Here is a 7,539-nt window from a genome sequence, read left to right on the forward strand (position 1 = left end):
TCTAGCACCTATTTAATTGACATAAATCAATCATTTCATTAGCCCCAGAACAAAAGGCTTCCATTTTCCATTACACTCAACTCTGATCATTCATTATCAGTAAGATAGCAGCCCATACTTGGCTGCACTCACGCTAGTGGAAAAATAGCAGTTTTCCTCATCTCAGAACAAAAGCAGGAGCTTTGACTTGCAAGGGTATTTGCTCAACTCCCATCCAGCTCTGTACCAGCCTTGCTGAACCCGACCAAGCTGGGACAAGAACAGAGGCAGCAAAATTACTGATAGAGAGTGTTAGATCCGCCCAATGTGAAAGCAGCCCGACACTCCCTTTTCCCTGCAGTGTAGAGCAGTTCCTACAGCCCTGGGATCGCAGCGACTGCTGTCGGAGAGAGATGGGCAGCAGCCAGATCCTAGCACCAGCGATCTTCCTTAAACACTTCTGGCTTCCTTTTAAGGGGCTGGCTTGGGGCCACAGTTTGAGTTTGTCATCTCATCGCCTGATTGCTTGGGTTGGAGGGAGGGGAGAAGCTTTTAACCCTGAGCATTTCTGTCCCGTTTCCTGAGTGGCAGCTGGAGCAATTGAGAGTTTAAGGAGAGCACAGCAATTTTTAAAGCAGCCTGTTACCCGGTTTGGGAGATAAGGCACAACTTCTTTCTTCAAAGGAGTTCTGTACCCGTTCAGTCTTTCTCTCCCTGTCTTCACTCTGAAGCGTAAATGCCCCATCTTCTGAACAGGACTGCCAATCCCCAAAATAAAATTAAAAATGTTTGAATTATCTTTAATAGGCCTTGGCATCCTTGTATTTGCTTTGTGGTTTCTGAGATTTGGCATTCACTTGGAGGAAAACTCAGGGACTATAGTCCAAATCTTCCTTCTCTGTCTTAAAAAAAGAATAATAATTAAAAAAAAAATCCATACTTGATGTTTTTCTCAATTAAAAAAAAACCCCAAACAAAAAACCAAAACAAAACCCCAACAAAACCAAAAAACCCTCCCAAACACTAAAATAAGTAATTTAACCACAGTGGCTGCTCACCTAGCAAAGTTGGCAGTGACAGTCATGTAGCAACCCCCTGTAGTAAGTGGCCCATCTGGTTACCCACGTTGCTGGAGCAGCAGGCATGTCTGAGTCCCGTACAACACAGGCAGCCCTAGCCAGGTATTAGTTCTGAATTTTAAACTAATAGCTCAAAAAAGTTTCTTTAAGCTCTTCATCTCAGTTTAGCCAATCAGTCAGTTCTCAGAAAGTAGCTTACAAGCTAGCAGCCCTGTCTTCAGGGGTGTGATTTCTATTTGCTAACAGAATATTTAGTCTGTTATTTCTCTGACAAAAGAACCCCTCCCCTTCTCTGATAGGACCTCTCTGTGTCAGAGATGTTAATGAAAGTACTTTTCTGATTACAGTTCTCCTGCATTGGTTAAAAGGGTTTTTCAAATAGTATAATCTCCTTCCAGTAAGGAGAGAACAAAATGGGCCAAATTTCTCATTGCACATTTTGTCATGGGGAGGGGGAATTGCTTAGTTCTCTGCAGCTGGGTCCAGCCAGACTTCTCTCTGGGACAGGTTCCCTGAGCAGACTCTCTGCTGAGGCCAGCAGCTGTTGCCTTTCTTGTTTGTTAGTGAGAGGATATTAAATGTTCTCCCTGCTGGTCCCTGAACAGAATATATGCATAGTCAAACAGTTAGTAACTGAGGATGGTAGCTAAGGGGGTGAAAGATGCTCTATTGATAAGGGTAATAGGCATCTGCAGGCCTCTAGGGAAACTTGCCAAAACCTTTTTCTAGTAACTGCAGGGATTATCTAAAAATCAATAATAAAGGCGGTAACTAGGGGAAGGAAAAATACATCTTCAAGGGAAGCCAAATTCTGTAAGTGCTCTATGAGAGCAATCATGGCAGGATTTAGTGTAATTGTAAAGCAAATCAGATTGAGGAAAATTGTTTTAAAAGGGACCCTGAGCTGGCAATAAGGACCATATGTTCTTTCTTATCTCTGCAGAAATATCCTACTTTTTTAGCATACTGACTTATGTGAGTAGCTGTCACAGTCTTCATTTTTAGCATCTACAAATATGTTTGTAGTGAAAAGAATAAATTGCTCTAAGTGAGTATGCTACATCAATCTTTGTGGTTTTAAACCTTGTTTCACCTCTGCTGGTCTGTAATGTGTGTCATCTTATTAATCTGTAACATACAGGAACATTGGGATAAATTTCCTGAAGTCAGTGGAACTCTATCCTTTTATGCCAGAAGTGATTTTAGCTCATCATCTGTTGCTCCATGTTCTTCCTAGCAGATGGTCTGTAGTAATGATGTAATCTCTTCTCATGGCACTTCAAAATGCTGGTTTGGTTTGTGTGTGTGTTTTAACACTTTATCATTCCAGAAAAGTGGTAATTGCTATTAATACTGAAATCTTATGTTGTCTGTGATGCTGTATGAATCAGGAATATCAACTGTTGAACAGAACTCTTTAATTATATAACTTCAACACTGCCTATAAAATTGAATCTGGGTAGGACTTAAAAACCACCAATTTCTATTTCATTTCTAGGGGTGGGATTTTTACTGAACTTATTTCATTGTAGTGTCTAGGAATGCTGGCCTTCAGGGTCCCATGTGTTTAGATTCAATACATGAAAAATATAGGAAATATTTCTACCTCCTAGTAACTAGTGACCTGTAAGGGATATTTGTAGCCTTTTAAATGTCTGCTTCTATAGAGTAAATGGGAGTGTTGGCCCCATAGCTGCTTTATAAAAGGTTAGACTTTGTGTTTTGAGGGTGTGGAAGTTAAGTGTCTCCATGCTGTTAAAAATCTGTCTATTAATCTCACTTAGAAGGGACAGGAAATTGTGTAAGTTTTTTCTTTTGTTTTATCCCGACTTTGTTCTTAAAGCTGTGTGATACTTGGCAACTTTGTATCAAATCTAAAAAATTTAGCAACTAGAATTTTGAAGACAAGCTGCTGGCTTTCTAGCTTCTAGTCTTCCTAGACCTGTGCCATTAGCACTCTCTTTCTTTCCTTTTTTTCTCCTCCCTCTCTCCACTATTTATTTGAAAGGTTATTAAATGAAATAAATTTCAACCTTCCCTTAGCCTAATTCTTTCCATTTTGTCTCTTCCCTGGCTTGCTGTGTCCCATCCTACAATAGTATTCTTATCTCCATTTTAACTAACTCCTCATACGAAGTGCTTTCCTGAAGTCCAGACTGATAAGAAAAGTGATTCTTCTAAATATAGGTAATAGTAGATCTAATCTAAGACAAATGCCTGCTTAGCTGAGAACTGGTCTTTTACAAATCTGTATTGCATTATAACTCATTTTTCATACTAAACTTTTTACAGAAGTATGTATCTTTAAACTTTGCAGGTCATCAACACTAGGTTAACAGATGCACAGTTGACTTGTGTCATGTTTTCCTTCACTTCTTAAATATAGATGCAATATTTGCAACTATCATCATGTGATACTACCCCCAAATTATTTTCACTGTTCGCTTCTGGATCTGTAACTTCATATGGCAGTTCTTCTAGAAGTCCAGGATGGAGATTGCCTCACACTTCCTTTTAAAAGCATTAAGATCTTCAGGTTTTACTTCTACCTGGGAAGTGGTAATCTCTGTGTAATGTTCTCACTCTGGCCTTTGTCCCACTTACCACCTTATCAATATAGATGGTCATGCGAAATTTCAACGTTTTATCTTGATTTTGAAACCTGTTTATCTTTATTTTCATTGTTTATCTTTGATCTCTACCTAGCTTTGTTTGCCCCACCCTGGTTTCAATTCTACTTTCTTTGAGTTGGTCTATTAAAAGTGCAAGGAATTTACTTCTATCTTCTTTTTAGTGTGCTTTGTGAGGTCTAATCCATCTTTACTACTGGAAAGTCTTTTATTATCACACTTCCTTATCACTTTAAAAACTTAGACTGATCACTTTATCGTCAGTATGTTTTTGTGCCTTTTGAATACCTAATATTTATTATTTTCAACATGGTTATTTATTCCATTTGGTCTGGACACTTCCCTACTTTTTTATGCTCTTCTTGTTGAGGATACAAGCTTGAGATAGTTAGGAATCTTTATTCAAGGAAATTCTAAGCTTTCCACTTCTGACTGTAGAAATTCTTTACCTTATATTATAAAACATTAGGTGCATTGATTTCCTCCTTGATTGCAGAACTGTACGTAATGTATCCTTCATTTTATCTATTCAGATGCCTTAATTTCACATTTAAGGCCTAAATTGCACATAGGTCTTTGAAGCCAGACAGCTGGACAGAAAATTACTAATGCAGTTTTACAAGCATAGAAGTGTACCCCTCAGTGTTTGATATAGGATACTGCTGGCCTAAAGGTCTTATTTTTTTAATATATGAAAAGAAGCCTTAAAAATGCATATTTGTTTACTGAAAACCATATTGCAATAAGGAGACCTGCAGGTATGTTTTGAATATGGACTTTGGCATTTCCCTAATAGCAGGAATTTTAATAAAATACTAAAGCAATGATTAAGAGGTACTGTTCCTATTAAAAGGTACTGTTCTTAATTTCTTTTCTTTTTCCCTGGGAGGAATTAGTCACACTGTAGTATTTTCCCGAATCAGAAGGTAAAAACACTGATAAAATCGGTTTGGAATCATAGATAAGTCCTTATGAAAATATATTATACTGTGCCTATAAGGCTTATTTGTAATAAGAATGTAGCTTTTTCTGTCTTAATTGCTTAGACTATGAACTCTTGAGAACTGTTTTTACACTATGTAGTTCCTAGCACAGCTTCAGGCTCAGTGGTCATAACATACTTCTGCTATGTAGATGCAATTAATCATGATAATTTTGTCATATGCAAACCTTTCCCATAGAGCAATGATAACTTGGTTTAAGATTTCAGAAACATCACTCCATTTGGCATCTTTTCTGGACAGAAGTGAACAGGAGCCCAGTCCCACTCAGGGTACTGTCAGGAGCAGCTCCACAGAAATACAGAACCTTTTTGGGCTATCTTACTTAAGGAAGCAGAACTTGGTTCTTGGATGATGATCCACTGAAGATCATGGCAAAACACTAGTTTTCTTCTCTGCAGAAGTGCTCCTTTCCTTGTGCTAGCTAATACTTTTCTAGTAAGTGCTACAGAAATAGTAAGATAATATATACCTCTCTACTTCAGCATTCTCAACTCCAAAATGGTTTCCCTAGTGTGCTAATCCTAACATTTCTGTTGTGAGCATTACTGCTGCCATTGCTTTTTTTTTTTTTAATATGGGTGAGTCTGTAAGACAAACCCTTGGAAGGGATGTGAAAAGAGGCAAGTGTCTTGCTCTATATTCCCTGAAATGATGTTGAACAGTCTTTGTGAGTATCAAAACTTACACACATCTTTTATTTTTTCAGCTCCCGTGGAAACTGCTTTTATCACTTCTTTTGAGTACGAAGCTATGTCTGTAAAGCGAGATGGATCAAAAATCAAACTATGAAGACCTCCCTAATTCAAGATAGTGCTTGTCAGGTATAATGTAGATTTTTTTTTCCTGTTCCTGGCAATGTTTTTGCGGCAGATCATGAAAACTCATATATTCATGGTAGATAGGTGGCTTTTCCAGGTGAGTTCACTCAACTTCTATGGAATCTAAAATATTTCATTTTCTTATGAGTGGATCTAAATGAATAGGTTTAAATGAATACTCCTCCCAACTGTCTCTAACCCCTACTGCTTTTATTTCTAATTGTAAAATGTCACAAGTGAAAAGTGAGTTAGGAATGCATTTCTCGTGTATAAACGTAGGCAGTATGCAAGCATATGATGTAGTTTCTTCCTGAGTCTGCAAAAGGGCAGCCTTAGAGCCTCTGCTGTTGATTAGAGCTTTCACATGATGCCACACAGTTAAAGCTACTCTGTTTTCCTTGTATTAAGCATAGGCAGCTGCAAAGGTGGCAAAAATCAGAGCCTTCTTACCCTGCTCAATGGGAAATTATCCATTCTAGAGGAGTTCGATGTTTATGACACAACTACTAACTCACTGTTGATTTAAAAACCAACTAGAGCCACCAGAAAGGCAAAAAATGGTGTGCCAGGAGGACTCATAGCATCCTTCCTTTTCTCTATAGCTGCGAGGAGTTTGGTCTCTTACCTAAGTGCTATTTTAAGGCAGTGCTTTTTCTCAATCTCACCTCTTAATTGGTCCATAGCTAGTAAGTAATAATTTGCCATTTAAGGGCTTGGAGATGAGAGAAATGTTATTGTAATTGCATAATGTTGAACTAGGTATAACACGCTCTCCTTCCCCTGTATGTTGCAAGAAGTGTGACTAGGCTGAAGACAAACTGGAAGTAACGCTGGGTATTTCTCACCCTGGGTTGGAGACTGAATGTTAAATATCAGTTAAAGCCCTTAAATGGTGATTTATAGTGTTGCAAAATGCTGATGCAATGCTGTGGTGTTACTCTAGTGACTCTTTGATTCTGATAATCCTATGACAGCATGTATGGAAATAATAGTAGGCCACTTTTCATTTAGGTTAAATTAATTGTGGTTCTGTAACAAATGTGAAGCTTTCTGAAAAAAAACTTGCTGTCTAATGAGTAATACTTTTGTAGTGTCACTCAATCTGTGTAATGTGGCCAATTCTACAGATGGATGCTTTCATGAGGCTGTATTTTAATTTGTAACTGAAAGTTATTTACGAAGAAAGTCTTTTACTGACTTGACCAGTAGAAGATCACCTCTGTGGAAAGTATAAATTATGGTTCCATGAGACATATTGGATTTTATTATTATTATTCTGATGAAAATCTTTATTGATCTTTTGCTATTTCTGTTTTAATCGAAGACAAACTGTGCACTTTCTGCTCAGAAGAATCCAAGGAAAAAAAAAGGGGGTTACTTGAAAATCCAAATGCAAGAAAGGTAAAGCCAAAGTTTTTGCCATTAGACTAATTATAATTGAATTGTGGTTGGTAAATACGCTTTGTGTTCTTCCAAGAAACAGCAAGCAGGGACACGCACTGACATGCTGCTTGTGCTACATTTGAAATGTGTAATTCTGTTCAGTTCAAACTGCTATTTCTGACTTATACTTGTACAAACTGAAATTTATAAAAGCTCCATAAGACCAAGCTAAATGTGAGGCTGTTTGTTAGTCATGAGGAACAAGACTGTATAAAAAACCCAACTTAATTCTGTTGGTGCTGCTTATTTTGTTTTGCTGCTAGGGGCCATCTTCATCTGTCACAAAAATCCTAGTGTTTCCCTCATCTTCTCTTCAAAACTAAGAGTTATTTTCCCTTTTTTACTTTTATACCTGTCATCTGTTGATGTGGAAGATGTGGATTTTTCTGGAAATGAGAACAGCTGATAGAGGGACTAGCAGGAGAGGGGGAGGCCTGTACTTTGAACTCTATTTTCTGTGTGGACTAGTTTCAGGAGATCTTTGGCCACATTCTCTAATGCTTTTTGTGATATATAGGCATTTGCACTTATGTGGCTGTAAGTAATGTCCAGTCATAAGGGAGGCATATTGAACATTTGAGTTGCC

This window comes from Harpia harpyja, chromosome 4 (genome assembly GCF_026419915.1).
Source record: "Harpia harpyja isolate bHarHar1 chromosome 4, bHarHar1 primary haplotype, whole genome shotgun sequence".
Taxonomy (NCBI): domain Eukaryota; kingdom Metazoa; phylum Chordata; class Aves; order Accipitriformes; family Accipitridae; genus Harpia; species Harpia harpyja.